This window comes from Callithrix jacchus, chromosome 12, assembly GCF_049354715.1.
Source record: "Callithrix jacchus isolate 240 chromosome 12, calJac240_pri, whole genome shotgun sequence".
NCBI lineage: Eukaryota > Metazoa > Chordata > Mammalia > Primates > Cebidae > Callithrix > Callithrix jacchus.
The window spans coordinates 67,850,837-67,871,766 of NC_133513.1; the positions used below are offsets into that span (position 1 = coordinate 67,850,837).

The window sequence follows — 20,930 nt, forward strand, 5'->3', positions numbered from 1 at the left end:
TGCACCTGTTTATTTTTTTAAGGCAGCTTTTTTATACTAATGGTAAACCAAATCTATTACGATCGTGAGGTAATAATATTTTGCCCAATACCTTGAGCTTCTGGAGCAACAATTACTTTTGTATTACTCATATTCATTAAAAGTAGGTTTCAGCAAGGTGGAAATTAGAAGTGAAGTCTAAATGCTTGGAGCCCAAACTATGTTTTACAGAATGATATGTGATTTGCCAAAAACCTATTTATAATAAATATGCCAAAAACATATTTATAATAAATTTCTCCAATTTAACACCGAAAGCTGTAGGGCAGAGAGCCAGCTTATGTTTATCTAATATAAGAAGTATTATCAAAATTTCTACTTTGAACATTTTCTTCACTATTACTGTATGTATTATTAAATCTAAGACACCGTTAAGTATAAAGTGCACCAATTATTTATATATCACTAAGAAATAAAAAGTTCTTTCAGTTAGAAAATATAGTAATACCAATTGAAAAAGATAACATTCTAATTTCATAGACATAAAATTCTTAGTAAATGTGCATCTTAAAATTGATGAAATATAATATATCAGACACCAAATCTTACTTTTGAGTTGTCACCTTTCTTCTAAAAGGGATTTTCCTATTACAGGATCTCTTTCAGGCTCTATTTTTGTTTCTCCTTTGCTTTGTATACATTTTCAAAGTAAAGTAAAATTCTGTAATAACTCCAATGGTTTTGAATGTGTTTCAAATTATTTTGAAGTGGGAGATTGAATTAAGCCAGCTTCAGACACATGGCATATCTGTTGTCTCTGTGAATCATTAATATTTCCTCAGCCAGCAGGAATCCCATCTTTCAAACCCATGTGAACCCTTACTATATTGCCCACTAGTTTGAATTATTTTGAAACTATTTACCAAATATTGAAACTTCTGGGATAAATCAATAATTTATAGTAACCCTGGAATGGAATAATTTGAAATCTGGACAATCCCTGAAAATTTGGGATGTAGACTCCCTATACCATGGGTGTTAGTCACTGGTGAGACTGCCGAGAAGCCACAAACTCAGCCCTCTGTGGAATGAACATTCCAAAGTAGAAGGATTGCCAGATGTCAACAGATGCTATAATTTGCTCCCGGATCTAATTCCTCCCATAGAGCTGGACCTGCATGTAGGTAGTCTGAGCAGCTGTTTCTTTCTGCAGGGTCATCTAAGGGGCACTGGAACCATCCTCACTACCCTCAAATTTCTCACTTGCTGGCCTGCCCCAGGGCCTTGGTCTCACCTCTTTGAGGTAAGACACTATCAGAGAGTCCCTGTCTGTGGAGAGGTGACACCTAGTAATACATCATCATTTATTACTGGCCTGGAGGAAAATAGCATTTTTAGGGAAGAACATAGGGCTTAGGGCATCAACTTCTGTAGGTTTTCTGGTTATAAGAAAGCTGAGACAACCAGTTGGTCCACCTTAAAAAGAAGAGGGGCTATTGTAGAGCAGTTATACTTAGGAAACGTGGACTGAATCAGGAGTTTCAAAGTGGTTCAGAGGCTGTTGTTGCTCTAGAGAAGCCTCAGGCCCACACTCTCTGGCCTGCAGGGTCTCTCTCTCATGTTGAATCTGCTGCTGCCTGTATATCTGCTCTGCTTCACTCTCACCATCTACTAACTAATCTTTAATATACCTTCAAAAACCTGCCAGAGTGCTTATCCTAGCTAATGGTATCACCCAGCTGGGGAAAGCCCTTCTCACCTGGCCACTAATGGGCCACACAACAAGCAATAACCAGCCCATGGACGGGCCACCCTTGGGCCAGATGTTGCCTTAGACTATCTGAGGCAAGCCCATGGCCACCTCCAGCCCAGAGCTGATTCACGTAGTAGGGGGTTGCCAGTGGGCCAATCCCAGCTGGAAAGAGGCATTGAGCAGGTTGGGAACTGTCCATGATCATAACAGAGAAATTGGCCACATGGGCAGGGGTGTGGTAGGAGGGTGCGTGGGGGTAATAAAAGATTCTGACACGCAGGTCGAGAGTGAGCAGTGGAGAAGGGAAATGACGGGCATCATAGATGAACTTTGTCTTTGAGACCCTGTATATGAAAATGCTTTGCACACAGTGAAAGTGCCCTGAGGACTGTGATTGAAGATTATCCTGTTTCAACTAGCATGCAGTTTTGCCTCTGAACAAGAGGGGAGTCAACACCAGGATTCTTCTGAGAGCCGGACCCTGCTATGGGTGGCTGGCGTTTGCTCACTTCAGGGCCATATGAAAAGCCTCATAAAACATGGTCTCAGAACCATCTGCATGGAGGGCAGAAGAAAGATTTATCCATTGGATTCTATCCCCTATTGGTCAAGGGGGCTCCATATTTCCATGTTACCCGTATATGAGTCCAGAAGCGAACCTTCCACCTGCAGGTCAAAGAGGCACTGAGAAGTATCACCGCAGAGAGGTCTCATTGCACCTACAGGAGGCTCCTCCAAACTGTAAAGAAATTGGTTTCTGTTGTAGCATCTGGAATAAGAGGTGGGGCCACAGAGATATGGAAGCACATAAGAGGCCTCCAGCACACCTAGTCATGATCACCTATGTGAGTAATGCTTTCTCTGAAGGAAACACGTTTTCATCTCTTTCAGGGTGTTTAATTCTATTTGTCATGCAGAAATAATCAACTATGTCCATTTCTTTCATTTCCCTAGAAAGAAAACTCAAAAAATACTCACACTTCACTTATTTATTCCTTGAGAGAATTGGTCTCTCTCTGTCTTAAATACTGACACACACACACACAAGGGAACCTGCTTAACATGGGTCACCACTGTGTTGCACAGCTCCAAAATGCACCACTCACGTCCTAATCCACGGAATTCTGCAGAATGGGGCTGTTCCCAGTGGCCCTACTCACAACACTTCTCCTGGATTTTCCTACTGACATGCTTAAAGTAGAAGCTACTTTCAGGTTAAAATCACCACCAGGAGGTACAAAATCCCATCATTAGTCCTGTGTCCCTTTCTTAAAATGCTCTTGACCTTATGAAATGCAAGCATACCTCAACGGGATGGCAGATTTTAATCTGCCATTAGTCATTTTCATTTTAGTAAAGTGAAGAAGCAAGGCATTGATGGGAGTGAGAGTGGGGAAGGGAAACAGGTCGCTGAGTACTGGCGGAGAAGGGGTGGAGGATGTGTAGCTACAGTCCAAAGATAAATTTTAGTCACTTCATGTTTTGAGCTGGAACTGATCTTTCTTAAGCTGGTATGAATCTAGTTCACTGTAGCCAGAGCTGTATAATTTTCCCAGGACTTCATGTTCAACAACTTGGCATCAATCATCTTTGTGGCTGCATCTAGGCCTTTGTGGAATCTTCAGAAGACACATATAATGAGACCCTCAAAGCTAAGGGCCTTGTCTATGAATACTCCCTGTGACAGCATTTGAAGGTGATCAGACAGGAATGCTGATGGTGCTTGAAGTCATCTATGGGCTCTTAGAGTTTCTCAAGGAGTTTGCAATGCAAGATCAAGCAGTCCACACAGATTCTAAGAGAGACCAGTAAGTACATAGTCGTGTACCAGAAAAGTGGTGTTGGATCAAAGGATGAAAGAGCAAGGTAAAAGAAATCAGAAAGATTGTCCTAGAACCCAAGCCATGGAGGATTAGCAATCCACAGGCCAAATTTGACTTATTGTCAGTTTTTGAAAATTTTATTGGTACACGGCCACACCAATCGTTTACATATTGTCATTGGCTTTCTGTTCAGCAGTTGTGACAGAGGCTGTGTGGCTTGCTAAGACTGAAATATTTACTATTAGTTCTTTACAGAATGATTTGACCCTTGGGCAATCTTAACCTCTGTGTGTGCTGATATTCCTACCTGTTTCCTCATAAGGCATCACCTCTTGAATTTTCAACTAAGTCATCCCAAAACATTAGGATGGAGCATTCAGACCACACTGCCTCAAGCTCTCCATTTGAGGATCGCTTCCTGGAGAGGCAGCAGCATTCATTCCACCAGTCCACAGACCCAGAGCATCAGCCAAGAACCGGGCACCCCGCTAGGCACTGGGAATAAGCAAATGAGTGCCACATGCTCAGCTCCCAGCTGGGAAGTACTAAGTTAAACTGTAGGTCTGTGTCAGTGGTAACCACAGAGGCTATACAAGGCCATGCAAAGCAGTTCTCTGTGGCCTAGTCTTTCTTTCCTCACTTTTTTTCTCTCTCCCCCCCTTTTTTTTTTTGTAGAAAAATCTCTCTCTCTTCCTTGCCTCCCTTTCCTCCCTCTCTCCTGGCCTCCTTTTCCTTTCTTTCTTCCTCCCTCTTGCCTACATCTCAGGCCTGCCACTGCCACCCAGTGGCTCTGACAGGCATTACTCAGACTTACTGACTGCCCTCAAGGTTGGAAATGACCATGGAGAAGTCGGTGAGTGCCTATAATTAGGGATTTCAAAGCAATTAGACAGGTCTAATGAGTCTTTGCAATTCTCTGAATTGCTCAAAGCATTAGTATTAACTTTTTAAATCATTTATGCCTAGGTCAATGAAGGAACCCAAGAAATGTTTGTTAAGGGGAAAGGGATCTGGAAGGCCCTAATGATTAACATTAAAGAGGTTACTGCATATTGTGCTGGTGCGATGTTTCACGCCTGTAATCCCAGCCCTTTGGTAGGCCAAAGCAGATGGATTACTTGAGCCTGGGGGTTAGAGACCAGCCTGAGCCACATGGCAAAACGCCATCTCTACAAAAAATACAAAAATGAACTGAGTGTGGCCGTGCATGCCTGCAGTCCCAGCTTCTCGGGGGGCTGAGGTGGGAGGGTTGCTTGAGCCAGAGAGATGCAGGCTGCAGTGAGCTGTGATCACATCACTGCACTCCAGCCTGGGTGACAGAGTGGTGATAATCTGTCTGAAAAACAAAAAGGCTACTGCATACTGTTCTGAGTAGAAGTTTCATTTCGTATAGCTGACAATACTGTAGTATACACATAAAGGTTTGTTAAGAGGATAGATTGCCTGCTAAGTGTTCTTACCTCAATTAAAAAAATAGGCAAATAAATATGAGATTGCATTTGAATAGCTTGAGGGGTGTTATTTAGTTAGTATGTGATATGGGTGTAACAAAATGTGAAATGACAGATTTATGACTGTAACCAGCTTATTGACCCGTTTTAATTCTTACAGTGAATTAACATAAAATGATAGTATTTTTCCTGATCACCATAATTGTGGTCTCTTTAATTCCATTTCCTGTCCTTTAATGACATCTTAGGTGAATCCAGTGGCATCAAGGGAATGGCCTCTCACACAGATGCTGCCCCTACGAGGCTTTGGTACCAAAACCCTCAGATTCTTGCAGGGCTGAGCTGAGACCCTTGTTGGTTCTCTCTCCCCTTCCCACACTCTTCCCATAGGGAATGGATTGCAGGGGTGAGATGTGTGTGTGACCGTAGTTGATAATAGAAGGGCTAGTTCCAGGGATACTTAATGAATGGAGGGGATGTGTCTGGCTCCAATTTATAGCCACTGTGTTTAGAAGGAGAGGTACTGAGCACTTGCTGTGTGGGACAATTCTGGGATAGCAGAAAAAAAGTTCCACTCATCTAATCATAGCCTTGGTGCAAACAGCCTCACACTGTGCACAGGTGAATGCACATTAGTGCCAGGGTGGCTGTGGCACCAGGCTGCTGCCTTTCCACATCATCCCAGCATGAATACTGGTCATTATAAAGTGATACTTAAACTATGACTATGATTTTCTCACCTACCAAGGTGATTTTCTCCAGGAGGAATCTGGGTCTCAGAATTCTAATATTTCAAAAGCCACCAAACTTGTGTAGAGTCTAACGGAGGTTCTGGATGGCACCATATATTAGTCTGTCCTCACACTGCTATGAAGAAATACCTGAGACTGGATAATTTATAAAGAAAAGAGGTTTCATTGAGTCACAATTCTGCAGGGCTGAGGAGGTCTCAGAAAACTTACGATCATGGCAGAAAGGGAAGCAAACACATCCTTGTTCACATGGTGGCAGGAAGGAGAAGAATGAGAGAGATATCAAGTGAAGGTGGGGGAAATTCCCTTATAGATCCATCAGATCTCATGAGAACTCACTCGCTATCATGAGAACAGCACGAGGGTAATCACCCCCATGGTCCAATTACCTCCCACCGGGTCCCTTTCACAACACATGGGAATTATGGGAACTACACAATTCAAGATGAGGTTTGGGCAGGGACACAGCCAGACAATATCACACAGCAGTATTAAGTGTGAGAAGGCAGGAGAAGGGGCCACTATCTCTCCATTATTGTCACTGGTAGGATTAACCTCACTTCTGGGCCAAAAAGTAGTTATTTGGACCACAGTGATATTTGAAAGACTTCTTCATCCTAAACCATCTCTCCCACTTAGGTGCCCCAAGGCCTAAAATTTCACCATGAGAAATTAACTCTTTTGGGTAAAGCCTTGTTCTCTCCTTTGTGACTTCCCTTAAAATGAAAATACCCTAGAGAGCTTACCCCATGACATCACTAACCACCAAGGACTACGACTTCTGAGATGACACAAAGTAATAATGGGCCTAGCCCTTCAGAGTCTTCTTTGAAACTATTGTATTAGTGCCTTGCATTTAAAAGTTTAACTGCATATAATAAACTGTTTAAATTAAATTAACAGTTAAATTTAAAATGTTAACTGTTAAAAGTTAGACTTCCCAACGTAATTATCTATCATGAGTGCTACATTTTAAACACTTAAAATGTGGTGCCTTTGAAAGACGAGAGAAACAGCAGTTATCTGGTGTGAACATTGGTTGTGGCTTCTGCTCTTCCGCTTGGAATCACTGACAGGAATATTGAAGTGTTGTAATTTAAATACCATCACCCAGCCCCAGCTCCAAGGGAGAGTGAGGAGATGCGAGCAGAAGGGGTGGGAAGAGAAGAAAAACAAAAGATTTGCTTTTCTCTGCATTTGTGGATTTTTCCATTAATTAACAAAAAAGGCAGCCATGGTTTATACTTGACTGCTTCATGATGGATTACACCTGAGTGTCCATAGAATAAATAATAGGCGCTGTTACTGATGATCCCCACAAACTATCCTGGCACCATGCTTTTGTTGATCTTGTAGCTTCTACATAGACTGTCTTTTCTCTGTTTTCCTCTTCTCTAAATACAACCCTTCCTTCAAATCCTTAGAAAACTTTACTTCTAGACTTCTCTAGTCCCGGAACTATCCTCCTCCTAAATGCAAAGCAGGATCTGCACAAATCTCTTGGCATTTAAGCCATGATTACACCATGATTTCTCAAACACATTGCATTCCTATTTAAGTTTCCATTCATGTAATTTAGTACATGTATGTATGTACGTATGTATACATATATTTACATATATAGTTTGTCTACCTGCATGCAAATTCAACAGTGTTAGGATCCCCACAGTGTCAGGTACAGTGCTGGGCATGTGATAGTTGCTCAATGATATATAAATGAATCAACTGAAGTTAACACATAGACCTCTGCATAGATGGAAGGTAACATATATTTTGGGGTCCATATTCTTTGGCTGCTTCCAGAAGAGATATTTCACAAACTGAAAACATTTGGTAGCTAAAAATAATCATATTTGGTCTATTTAGAATCAAGGAAATAACACAATTGAACGTGTCTGAGAAGCTCAGTTTAGATGAGGGGCTACCTTCATCTGCCATCATGGTTATTCTTGTTCTGTCAGTATTTGAAGATAATAATGATGACAGTTGAGGGGACAAGGGACCACTATAGACCCTGAACTGAACTGTAGGGAAAGTACCCTGTGAGTCATTCATGATTGGAACTACCAGGAAAGGCTTCAGTCAGGAACATGAATATCAACTAGAAATATACTATAGCTAGAAAACTGATCATTAAGCTTGACTCCTGGTTCAGAATTATATTTAACCATGTAAAATTGTAGATCTTTGGCCATTTCAAAACTACAAAACAATTTCCACACGAGTCATCCTAATATTAACCCCCATAACATTGAGTTCATTGTTCTCATTTCCTTCCTCAGTGTGTTAACATTATGGTTCCAATTCTATTTGGTTTGAAAATTCACTTTCATATGGCAAATTATAACAATTTTATTAATAATAGAATGTCAGCTATGACATACCTTACATTTAACCTTGAAAGGCATCTATCTATTTAGAAAGTCTTTACTCTTACAAGCATGTATCTATTTAGAATTCCCTTCTCAGTCACCCCTGCCTCTCTAAAGCATTTTAAAGCCATACTCCTTCATTGATGAAATATAAAGCCATTCTAGATGGGAAAACCCATTTTGAATAGAATGGTTCCCAATTCTGCCTTTCTCCCATGGGTTAGTTTCTTTTTTAAATGTAGAAGCTTGTTCTGTTCTGTCTTCTGTTATTTATTGTCTTGATATATCATGTTTCCCGAGAGGATGATGTGTCTTCTTCCTACCCACTCCCTGCCACACAAACCATTACTATTCTATTTACCTTCTGTCTTCTTGCCCTAAATGAAAATGAAGGTAATATTTGCTCACCTTTTCTTTGCTGAATGAGATAACAACAGCCCAACAGCACCCAAGCTGTGTAATGTCGGAGCTCATTTCCTCAGCAGTTACATCATAGAATGATTTGGGAGCCCCAGAGCAGACGTCCATGGGTCTGATGACTTGTCATCAGGCTCAGAATAGGAAGTTTTGAGTTCTAATCCGAGTTATGACAGTGACTCATGGAATACTTTTAGGATAACATATTGAACTTCCAAATTGGCCATGTATTCCAATGATACTTACGTGGAAACTCTTATTTACCCTCCTTTCATTTCTACCAGGTGTAGTTGATGTATCAGTTTCCTCACAATTTGTGTTGTGTTTTATTCAGTGTCTCAAATTCCTAGAGTTCTGTTTGTTTGTTTGTTTGTTTGTTTGTTTTTTGCTTGTTGCTGTGAGGAATAGGTTGACTTAAGAGCAAGTGACTAGTGAGTGCTTAGCATCATCTGGAATGTGCTAGCTCTTTAGATAGTGGCCCCCATCCAAGATAGTAGAGCAGCCTCATGGTGTAGTCCCTGATTCAGCTGAAGGATTAATTGGATCTCTGAGTTAGTAGAATGAGAAGGGTCTGGAATGTTTCCCTGAGTCAGTGAATGATGTCTGCTGCAGGGTTCGGTCTGTTGGATGCCTCCCACTAAGCCAACACTGTTGTGCCTGGTAGTCATTATAAAATCTGGTCCTGCTGTCAAGAAATTCACTTTAGTTGTTGAGGCAAAAACAACATATATGGGAAGTATGGAGAAAAACTAACTTCTAAATGGCATAGCCCTGTGTAGACAATATTGTAATTATGATTTTCTTACCTTGTGGGATCATGATGTGGTGAAACACAACCATGAGCAAAGGCACCATGGCATGTGTATACCTATGTAACAAACCCGCACGTTCTGCACATGTAGCCCAGAACTTAGAATATAAAATATTCATGAGCAAAGGTACAGAGAGTCTAATTTTTAGGGCTAGTTCATCAGAAACCAGACATAAACTGTTAGAAAAATCTTCATGCCTTACATTAGGCAAAGATTTTTCAAATACAACACCAAAAGCCCAATTCATAAAATAAAAATAATAAATTGAACATCATAATATGTTTTATAGAGCAAATATTTTATAGAGCAAAAAGCTTTTGCTCTATAAAAACACTGTTAACAGAATGAAAACATAAACCACAGACTGGAAGAAATATTTATAAAACATATATCTGAGAGAGGACTTACATTCAGAATATATAAAGAACTCTTACAATTCAATAATAAGAAAACAACCCACGTTTTAAAAAATGGGCTAAAAGTTGAACAGGTATTTTTCCCACCATCTCTTCTTTCTTCATCAAACAAGATATATATATGGCAAATAAGCACACAAAAATATGCTTAATAAATACCATTAGTCATCAGGGAAGTGAAAATTAAAACCACAATAAGATACACAACTATTTGGATGCTAAAGTTAAAAAATCTGATAATACCAAGTGTTGACAAAGATGCAAAGCAACTTGAGCTTCCATACATTCCTGTTGGGAACACAGAATGGTGCAGTCACTTTGGAAAACACTGGCTGTTTTTTATAAAGATAAGAACACACTTACCATTTGACCCAGCAGGCCCCTCCTGGGCATTTATTCAACAGAAACGAAAATATATACTCCTACAAAAAAACATGTATACGAATGTTTATGTAGCTTCATTCATAATCACCAAATTTAGAAACAGTCTAATGTCCTTCAGCTGGTGAATGGTTAGACATACTTTAGGGCATCACACAATGGAAAACAAATAAATAAATTTTAGCAATAAAAAGAAACTAGCCACTGTTCCATGTTATAACACAGATGATTCTGAAATGCATCATGCTAACTAAAAACTTCAAATACAAAAGCTACATGCAGTTTGATTTCATTTATATGCAGGCTAAGTTTTTTTTGTTTTTTTAAGGAAAGGAAGGCAGAACTGTAGGACTGAATCTATTAGTAGTTACCAGGGGCTGGAGGAGCAGGGCAGGAGCTGATTACAAAGAGGCATCAGAGGATCTTAATTTAGACACAATGAATCTGTTCCATATTTTGATTGTGGTGGTTCTCATATGATTACGTTTGTCAAAACTCATAGAACTGTAATACAAAAAAGTCTGAATATCATCATGTGTTAATTGATACCTCTGCTTTAAAAAAGAGAAAAACGTAGGTTCTCTGGTTTGTGTACACATTTGTCAAATGAAGTCAGTGCGCTGTTGCTGCTGATCATGATGATGATGTATTAAACTCACAGGATTTTTGTGAGCTTTTGTAGATGAGAAAACGTCCGTGAGTGCTTTGAAATGCATGAAGTGCTTGCTTTACAATTGCTGAATACTATTATTAAATTTTTATTTTGGTTTTGTATTCCATTACCTTGCTCAACTCTTATTATTTATAAAAGTTTGTCCATTGATTCAACTTTTTAATGTAAATTATCAAATAGGCTACAAATAATGACGGTTAATCTCCTTCTTTCCAATCTTATCATTTCTTTTACAACTTCTTTTTTTAGCTTCCTGTGTTGGTTAAGACTGCTAAGTCAGTGTTGAAGAGCAGCTGTGGTAGGAGGCATTCTTTCCTTATTGCTAAGCTAAATAAGAATGCCTATACAATTTCAAAATTAAATATGATTTTTGATGGGTTTGGTAGCTATTTTTTTTTATAAATGAAGCAAGTTTCTTTTCATTCCTGTTTCTCAAGGTTATTTCTTATTTCATTTCTTATATAAATGGATATAAATTTTTATTGAATATTTTTCCTGCACCTATTTAAATGAACATATCATTTAATGATTTGATTGAAATATTTACTTTCAAGCAAACCTTAGGGCTGACCTTTTATATTCTTGCATTCTCTTCTTTATTCAATCTGTAAGCTCGTAAAGAGCATGATATTGTCTTTTTGTCACTGTAGCTCTGTCACTTAGCACAGGTCTGATTTAAACAATATATTTATCCCCAGAACTTAACTCTTATCTCTGGAGAGAAGAGAGTACTTAAACTACACAATCGAGGATTAGAGGCTCAGAAGAACACTTCTCCCATAAGATTTTTTAATGCCGAATTTTAAAATTAACCTCAGCTCGTTTCATCATCTATATATCTATCAAAGTTTTGGTTTCAGGCTCAGTGCGGTGGCTCATGCCTGTAATCCCAGCACTTTGGGAGGCCGAGATGGGCAGATCATGAGGTCAAGAGATCGAGACCATCCTGGCCAATATGGTGAAACCCTGTCTCTACTAAAAAAAAAAAAAAATACATATATATATATATATATATATATATGCACACACAAAAATTAGCTGGGCATGGTGGCGTGCTCCAGTAGTCCCAGCTACTTGGGAGGCTTGAACCTGGGAGGCGGAAGTTGCAGTGAGCCAAGATTGTGCCACTGCACTCCAGCCTGGTACCTGGCAACAGAGTGAGACTCTGTCTCAAAAAAAAAAAAAAGAAAAAAAGTTGTGGTTTCATTCTTTGTGCCTCAAAATGGACCTGGATGTAGATTTTTTACAATTATTATGAGTACAAATAGTTTTTCAGGCTTCCCTAGGCCCTGCTGCTATTTTATATTTTAATATCTTTCCTTACTTATCAAGAGTGGGTTGTAGGTTGGGCCCAGGAGCTTTAAAATTTATTTTTTAAAGACCAGGACATGAGCAGAGGAGAAAAAGAGCCTAGTGACACCTAGAGACTTGTAGGAAGTTTCCATTTGTGACACAGGAGTGTCAGCAGGAGAGTGGCAGTTAGTAGGGTGGGTGGCCAGTCCCTTGAGAGTTCTGCTCTTAGGGAAGACTGGGGAGAAGGTACATTGTAAGTGTTAAAAGAATGGACTTTGGATGCAGGTAGCCAAAAGTTCAAGTCTTGGCTCTGACCATTACTAACTGGGCAACCATGGATAAATCACCTAACCTCTCTATTTTTGGTTTCCTCATCTCTAAAATTGGGAAGAAGTAGGTAGTTTTGAGTGCCTGACACACAATAGACTCTCAAAAAATGTTCACTGTAATTTCAATAGGAGTTGCCTAGGCATAATCTGATGTAATAAAACAGGTTTTTACATGAGAGGGCACTTAGAGGTTTTCTTCTTTGGTTTGGTTTTAGACATCTATCATGTGGAAAAAAATATGTAATTTTAAAAAATACAGTTATAAAGATACAGAACAAAGAGAATTATGACTCATGTTTTGCAATTTACATAGCTTATTTATTGTTTCATGTTCTGCACTACTTCAGACAGTTATATAATTCCCCCACCCCTGTTAGGGTGCCAGGATATGACATCAAGATGGAGAGAAAGAGTTTTGAGGGGAGGCAGGGAGAAGACATATGCTTCTCTGATGTGAATGTCCCATCACTTACACTGGGTAAAGCAATCTCAAATGCTGACTGATACCACAGAACAGTTTTTTCCAGTATGTTTATTCTAATTCTAAAATGCTCGAGACCCTTAGATAATGTTAGAAGCCTTTCTCAGTCTGGCCTGCTTTCAAGCACTGGATTTGAATCCTTGGGTAATCCCCAGTTAAGTGGCTTCAAAGTCTCTCCAATTCTTGAAGTCATAGCCTGAACTTCCCCCACTTCTCTGGGAATAAGTTTTCTCAGACACTGATTTTCCTATGTCATTCCAGTCCCAAAGGCTACAGTGTTTCATCTGCAGGAAGATAAGACTATTCATTAGACTCTGTCCCTTTGATTCTGACCCACCTCTCTGAACTTCATTGCCTTGTCTCCCAGGAGGCTTTCCTCTCTTCCAGCCAGTGCTGTTTATGCACTGCTTTCATCTGTGTAGCATCACCTCCCTATCTCCTGGTTTGCATGAGGGTGATTTCTCCATCTCGCTATATTCTCTCTTCCTCCCTTTCTGGAGTCATGAAATGGAGAAAATCTGAGTTTCCTAATATCTTTGGAAGGGATTTGCTATTAGGTTTATTTGTGTTTGCCTTTGTTAGTTTAGAAGAATCACTTCAATATGCTGGGACTGAAATGAGATTCAAAGAGAAAGTTCAAGTGAAAGAAGAAAGGTAATTATTAAATTGCATTTAAAGAAAGGAAGTCTTGTTAACTGACCTTCTGTCCAGCCCCATGATAGACAGATCATGATGAAGTCAATGCCTAATGGCTACTGATGGGGCACTGGCTAGCTCCCGAGTCAGATTCTGATGCAAGGGTTACCCTATATCCTGGGGAGGTCTGTGTTCGGACTAAATGTTTACTACCATTGAAAAGAGTTTCAAGACTTAAGCTTTAAAAAACAAACTTTGCTGTCAGTGTGAATTATCAATGACAAATTTGCTTTACAACCACTTGCTTTGGTTCCTAATTTGAAGGATGCCAATCTTGGGATACTCTTTTTGTTTTCTTTGCTGGGAGACAGACATATTTTTGAAAACAAATTCCAGTCTGAATAGGAAGGGACTATTTATTTGGCAAAGCAGTGTGTGTCCCCACATGGGAAATTATATATAGAGAGAAGCACCAGACTATGCAGAGAAAAAAAGTTTTAGATTCTCTAACACTGTGACCTGAGTGAAAGAACAGTTTTCCCCACGTACTTGGTTTGATGACCATGGAAAGTTTGCATTCCATGGATTCTGAGCACCGGGCGGGCCCCCGAGTGCTTTCACAGCCCTCTGTGGTCTGTGGTCTGTCATGATTCTACCCCACCAATCCACTATCTCTCATTCCCCAAATGCACAGACTCCATTCCAATCAACTGTTTATCCCACTAACGTAACAAACTTTTTCCTTGCCTGTGCAGTCTCTCACGTCCACCAGGTCTGTTTCTAAGCTCTCACAACCTGCCCGCTTCAAGCCCAATCTGGTTGCCCCTTCCCAGAAAAACTCTCTCTGGCTTCATCACTGGTTCCATGAGTTTCCCTTTCTTTGAGCTGCTCCTCCTTCTCTTCTCTCTGAATCCACCTGAAATTTGTAGACAATCTTCCCTTGTAATCCACAGTATTTGCCCCAGTGCTTCTTCTCTTACCTGATGAGGAGACTCAAAAAATAATGAATGTTACAATTCCTGACTCAAGAGTTGTATTAGTACAGAGAAGTAGTAATAATTTTAAGGCTGCTTACAATCCACAAATTTCCAAACCACGGTTGATTTGAAGTCAGCTTCTTTGTTAGCGACCCCGGGCCACATTAGCCCTTCCTAGTATCTGTGGTCGCCCCAGCACATGGAATAGGTTAGTATGGCTCTCGTGGGTAACTTTTTCATTCCCAGGAAGTAATTTTGTTAGTGCCAACTTTAAAATAATACTACATTGTCTTTGGAGAAGACTTTTTTCCAAGTAATGCAAGTCCCTTTTTTTGCCAGCTTATTCAGTCTCATAAAAGCTTTCTGAGGTAAGACTCACTCCCTCTTTTTTACGGCAAGAAAAAGTGCACAAAGAGAAAGTTGGAGAGAGAAGACCTTTTAGGTCTAGATATAGCAAGGAAAACCAGCGAAGTCTCACTTTCACAAGGAGGCCACCATGTGTAGTTCTCTGGATTGCACACTGCATAACATCAGAGTTTATGGGAATGTGCTTCCTGAGCAGTGCAAAACCTCTTTAGACAGATGTGGTGGCCCCATGGCCCCACCTAGACAGCCTAGTCTGCGGTAAAGTGGAAGCCAGTGCTGGATACTAAGCAAGAGACTAAAGGGTGCTGACTTTTACCTGTCTTCTTGGATATCCAATCTAGATGGCCCCCACTCTCCTTTTATTCTTACTTAGGTCACAGGAAGGGGAGAGTTTATCAGGCCTGTCTCCTCAGTGCCTTTTTAATGAGGCTTTCATTTCTACAGAAGCACCAAACCAAAATTGTTTAAAGGGTTGAGCTTTCAGACGCATATGGTCACTGTGCAACAGTCTGTGTTAGAAACAGAGAGGTCACATTTTTAAAAGAGTGAGGCCAAGATACATGCATTATGAGCTTAACTCCTGACACATTTGGCGCAAGTTGAAAAATAAAAGAAAAAAAAAAACCACCCACTGTCTCAAGAGGCCTTGGGCAGGAACATACAAGGCAAAACGTTTTAGTTGTAGACAAGAAAATTCTGGAGAGTCAGCAAGGGATGAGCTGGTCAGGAAATATCTACTTCCTGTGGACACTCCCAAAGTTCTCCCGCACTGGCCAACCCCCGTTGCAGATGATCCAGCCAACAAAACGCTCCACCAAAGCAGCACTGTTGGCTCAGCCAGCTCAAGTCAGCTGCGCCGATGACCCTACATGCCCAGGTGGAACCTGGGTTCCTTCCTGAGGGATGTTCAAATAAACCAACAAGAAAGATTTGGATAGGAAATGTGGCGTTCTGGAGGCTAGGGTGGGCAGATGTGTAAGGCTGAGGCTAAAGATGAATTTCCTGACCCTCTCAGACACACAAACAAGGAATTCAGGTTGACTTTACTCTGAAGAAATGCCTTAAAAGAAATATTTTTTAACGATGGATATTTTTCAATATGTGGCAGAAGAATATGGTGACTCATCTCCATTCAGATGAAAACCTAGCCCAAAATTTGCTGCATTAGTTGGGAATTAGCATGCTAAGTCCATAAACCACAACCACTGTTTTCAGTGTAAATCAGACTTGTCTCTTAAATTTAAAAAAAGCAATTGCAGCAGGGAGTCATGATGAGATGCCTTGCCTTCAGTGAAAAGGGAAGTATGTTTTCTCTGGCCAGCCTACACAAAATCAGATACTTAATATGATTACTGAGAAGATGGAAAGATTTTCAGGGAAGACTCCTTTTGCTTAGCTCCTACCAGCCTTCAAAGGAGTCAGTAGGAAGTCCAGAGGACCAGCCCACTAAAATGAGACTGAAAACAGGATCTTTGATTCCACTGAGCAGTTGTGTGAAAGCAGAGCATGTGAATGGATGGGTTAGGCTGGCAAGAGTTTCCACCAACCAACTAAGCAACCTACTTATTTTTAAGCACCTTCTACAGGAGGGTGCTCAAGGGTAGGGCTGCTGCTCTCAAGAAGGGGTTGCATTTTGGGCCTTTGGCTAACCAGGAAAACAAGAAGTGCTACAAGCATTTCCAACAGGACTTTGTTACAGAGGTGATAGAAGAGCTGAGATGCCAAGAAAGGACAATCCAATGGGCCGGAGATGGGCACCATCAGGAGGCCTCCATGGCCCCTAGGTTAAAAACAGCATTTCCAGAGGCACTGAGCCTGAGATGAGGAGGCAGAGGTGGACCCACAGTGGGTCTGATCTGTGTGATCTGGAGCTATGGAGGAGACCCTGCTGTTGCTGGAGAATGAGTTTGAGGCAGAGAATGAGAGGAAGAAACACCCAAACTTACGCTCATTTCCCCCTACCAATGCCTTGCCAGTGCCTGTCGTTGACTGCACCAGGCAGAAACCATCTCGCATAGGAGCCTGGGGAAGGCAGCCTGGAGGGGTCAGCCCCGCAGTGAGGCACAGCAGGAGAAGGGCCAGGAATAGATATGAGAGCAAACAGGCCCAGGCCTTGCATGGTGATTGCATTTGGATCATTTTCTACCTTTACCACAATGACCTCAGCTTGCCCTAGGCCAGAACATGACAAATCAATTGCAAACCACAAATACTGGCTGAGATGGACTCTAGGGTGAACCTCTGCCTCATCCTCTTGCCAGTCATTTAACCCAATTTGGGCTTATCTCAAGATCCTAAGGAGGCCCTTTAATTCTTCCAGGAGTTAAGGCTAATCCCTGTAGCCTAATATACATACTGTCTTTTCACAGAAGTCTTAGAATTGACTGTCCTCACTCTTGTTCCCTGTGGAGAATTCCAGGATCTAACTGGCCCCATGGCTAAATAAGCAAAATCCTGTCTGGCTTTGATTTCATCTATGGCCAGCTCTGCCAAAACCAGCTCTACAAAGACTCGATGGATGCTCCAGGATGCCTAAGTTGATGTCTCAGGACCCTGATGACTAGCCAATGGCAGCCCTCTAGCCTGCATATTTCTGAGTTAATGTTCCAAACCCATCTTGCTAAATTCAACCTTGTCAATATTACCAGTGCAGAGGCTCTGGTGTTCCTTATCATCTGGATAGCCTCAGAATTACTTAACCTCTTTAAATCTCCATCTCCTCATCTACGCAGTGCAGCAAATACAGGTCTGTTGTGTGGATTAAATGAGATGACATCTATTAACATACTTATTCACTATCTATTAATAATGACATCTACTAATATACTTATACTAGTGCCTGGCATGCAAGCAGTGCTCAACACGTGACACAGTTACCTCTGTATTTGTGAGGTTTCCTTTAGTGGCAAGAGACAGAAGCCTAGTTCAACTTAGCTTAAGCAAAAAAAAAAAAAAAAAAAAGGCCGGCATCTGGGTCAGGAGCTCATTCATGGCCCTCACTATGGCATCTCTCTAAATTACTTGGCTCTGTAGTCTCTGATTGGTTCCATTTTCAGGCAGACCACCCCCATGAGATGGCAAGATGAATGCTGAGACATCTTCCCAGCTGAGCAGCCACAGGAGAAAGAGATCCCAAGAGTTTTCTGAAAATCCTGGAATGGGGTTTCATTGCCTGGTTGCATCACACTTCCAGCCCTGAGTTAGTCACTGTGGCCAGGGGATGGAATGCTCTAGTTGATCAAGCCTGGGTTTTGGGTCCATGTAGATTGAGAGTAAGGGAATGTCAAGTCTTCAAATGGGGAAATAGCTTCTGTAGAGGAAGTAGCTTGTATTTACCTTCCTTCTCTCCACTAGGAAGACAAATACAAGCTATTTCCACAACAGAGGCTATTGTTACTATTGTTAGGTTGGTGCAAATGTAATTGCAGGTTCTGCCATTAAAAGTAATGGCACCAACTTAGTGTTATTATTACAACTTATTCTTTGTTATGGACGACTGATATCACCACCATCCTTGCGACTTTACACTGTACAACTAGGACAAGAACAACACTGGAGGAATATTCTAGTGAACACCTAGGTTAACAGGGAAGTAAAAAAGATTCTGGATAGAAGGAAATAAAATAAAAGAGTTCTTAGCAGTAGAAGAGAGAGAAAGGAAAGCAGAGCCTAAAGTGATAAGTTCTAGAAGATGAATTAAGCATCTTTCAAAACCAAAACCTATCTAAATGGAAACAGGTAAAACATTTTACAGTTGCTACATTAAAAACACCTCACTGTAATCATTTAAATAAAGCTTAAATGGCCACACAAAGCATGCATGTTGTATGATGTTCTCTTTCAGCACTGACACAGGTATCTGTGAAGCCAGCAGAATTCCCTGCACAGGAAGGCCAGGTCTGTAAAGGTCTCATTGCAGATACAGTCAGCAATGCATTCCCCACAGAAGAAATCTTAGGACATTGGAACATTCTAATTTTTCCTCTTCACTGTCTTAAGTGAAATAAGTTTATGAATTTCTGGGGAGGAAAGTTCAGATGCTATCACCAATAGTGAAACATTGTTTGGCTATTTGGCAATATTATAGTATCCTTAAACAACTGGTTCGCTCTAAGATTAGTGATATTTACAAATATAGAAATACATAATAGAATACTACTGTGAAACCAACAGCTGTGAACTTGAACTTGAACCTGTCTTCATCTTACATACAATATGCTCTGCTAACAGAATAATCTAGATTAAGATGCATTACACAGAACATTGGGAAAATATTGCACATTGCCTTCCTATGAAAACTAAAATTGTGTTCTCAGAAGTTTTTCTGCTAAAAATCAGTAAAATGTTACAACTAATATGTTATAGGATTTACTTAAGGTGAAGCCTCTGCATGCAAAACTATGGGATAACTGTGTAGGAGCTCAGCTGACTGGGAGTGCAGAAGCTCAGCTGACTGGGAGAAGCAAATCATTCAGCTTCAATGCTAGCAGAATATAAGTTCCTTGTTTTGTTTTTTGTAAAAGAGAACATGCAGTCATTATACTATATAGTTTTAGACAGTAAGTTTTGAAAGAGAAAGAATGTGTGTCTAAGGTGAATAAGCCTCCTTGAGGGGATTGGGTAGTGTATTTTCTCAACTGTGGAGTAGTGTTTTGGGGACACCAGTTGAGGACTATTATGGAATACGATGGGCTCACCAAACAGAGAAGGAATAATATGACCTTACATTTCTAGACTTTATTACACATCTCAGAGCACCCCCCGCCCACCAACAGGTAGGGCTGACTCCGAATTTAGTGGCCATCCTGCTCCTGCATACTCTTTTCCATAACACATACAGAATGAAAACATTCTTCACCCATGTTGAGAAAAACAGTCATTTGGTTTATGAAAGATATTTTTTTTCTTTCATATTTTGAAGGGTGGTGTAGACCAGATTAAAAAACATGGCTCGAGGAAGCAAGAAATCATTCCCCCAAGTGTTTATTAAGTGAATCACAAATTCATTCAGCATGACTGAATGACCAGAGAAATAAAGGCAAAATGGTAACAAGCTGCAAGCCTCCAAGTACCTTCAACTTTAGGATCTCCCTGGGAAAGGGTCACAAGTGTAATCATTTTCAGCTGTCCCTGCCTCGCTTCCGCTGTCGATGGAAATATCCAGGCAGGATGAATACACTTTCTGACTAGACTCTGGACTGACCTAGACAGCTTTTGGAAATTCAGGATATACTTTTCCTAAAGCTTCTTAATTTTTCCCATCCCTCCCTGATTGAAAACATCATTTATCCCATTACAGCATGTGGAAAGAGAGGGGAGGGAGAAGCAGACAGAATCTGAATTAGGATAAATATTACTTTGTGAGATTATTTTTCTCATTCATAACAGATGACAATTTTTATGTCATTTAGCTGATTCCAGAACAGAATCACCCAAAGAGATATTAAGTACTATTTTTTTATACTATTTATCTCAAAAGACGTACAGTGAGACGTGTATCCTACATTTAGTAGCTAGTCATCCATATCTTGCATATTTCCTGGAAATATTTTGATATTTTTTCAAGTTCAGTTAGCTGTTATTTCACTGGCCACATGTGAAAGAATTTGCCTCCTTCACTTATATTGTGGTGGGTTCCAAAGACTGAGACTTCCTCTAGTGTCTGAGAACTGTCTGAAAATCCTTTTCTAAAGAAATCTGAGGATAAGTAGTTTCTGATGTAACTCTATTCCTCATTTGTTAGGTGGCAGCTACTTCTTCAATAGCACAGCTCCTCCATGAGCTTGCAAATGGACTCAGCCAGCTCAGATTTGGAACTCTCTTTGAAATTCTAAGATGATGTGTCATTTCAAGGGTAAAAAAGCAACATTGCTATAAATATGAGTGGATGCTAGAGTCCCAAAGACTTTCAATACCCTGCAGCTTCCTACCCTGCTGACATCAGCAACATGGTTCTTATTATAAAGCTGGATTTCAAACTGCGGGACTTCCCAAGAATCATTTCCAGTCTATGTAAAGA

The 20,930-nt window shown here is 40.5% G+C and overlaps 1 long non-coding RNA gene across 5 annotated transcripts in view; it reads left to right on the top strand.

Annotated features, from left to right (window-relative positions):
* The window catches only part of LOC118146328 (uncharacterized), a 200,056-nt gene that overhangs the window by 149,570 nt on the left and 29,556 nt on the right, over positions 1-20,930 (top strand). The gene's annotated exons all lie outside the window — the stretch shown is intronic.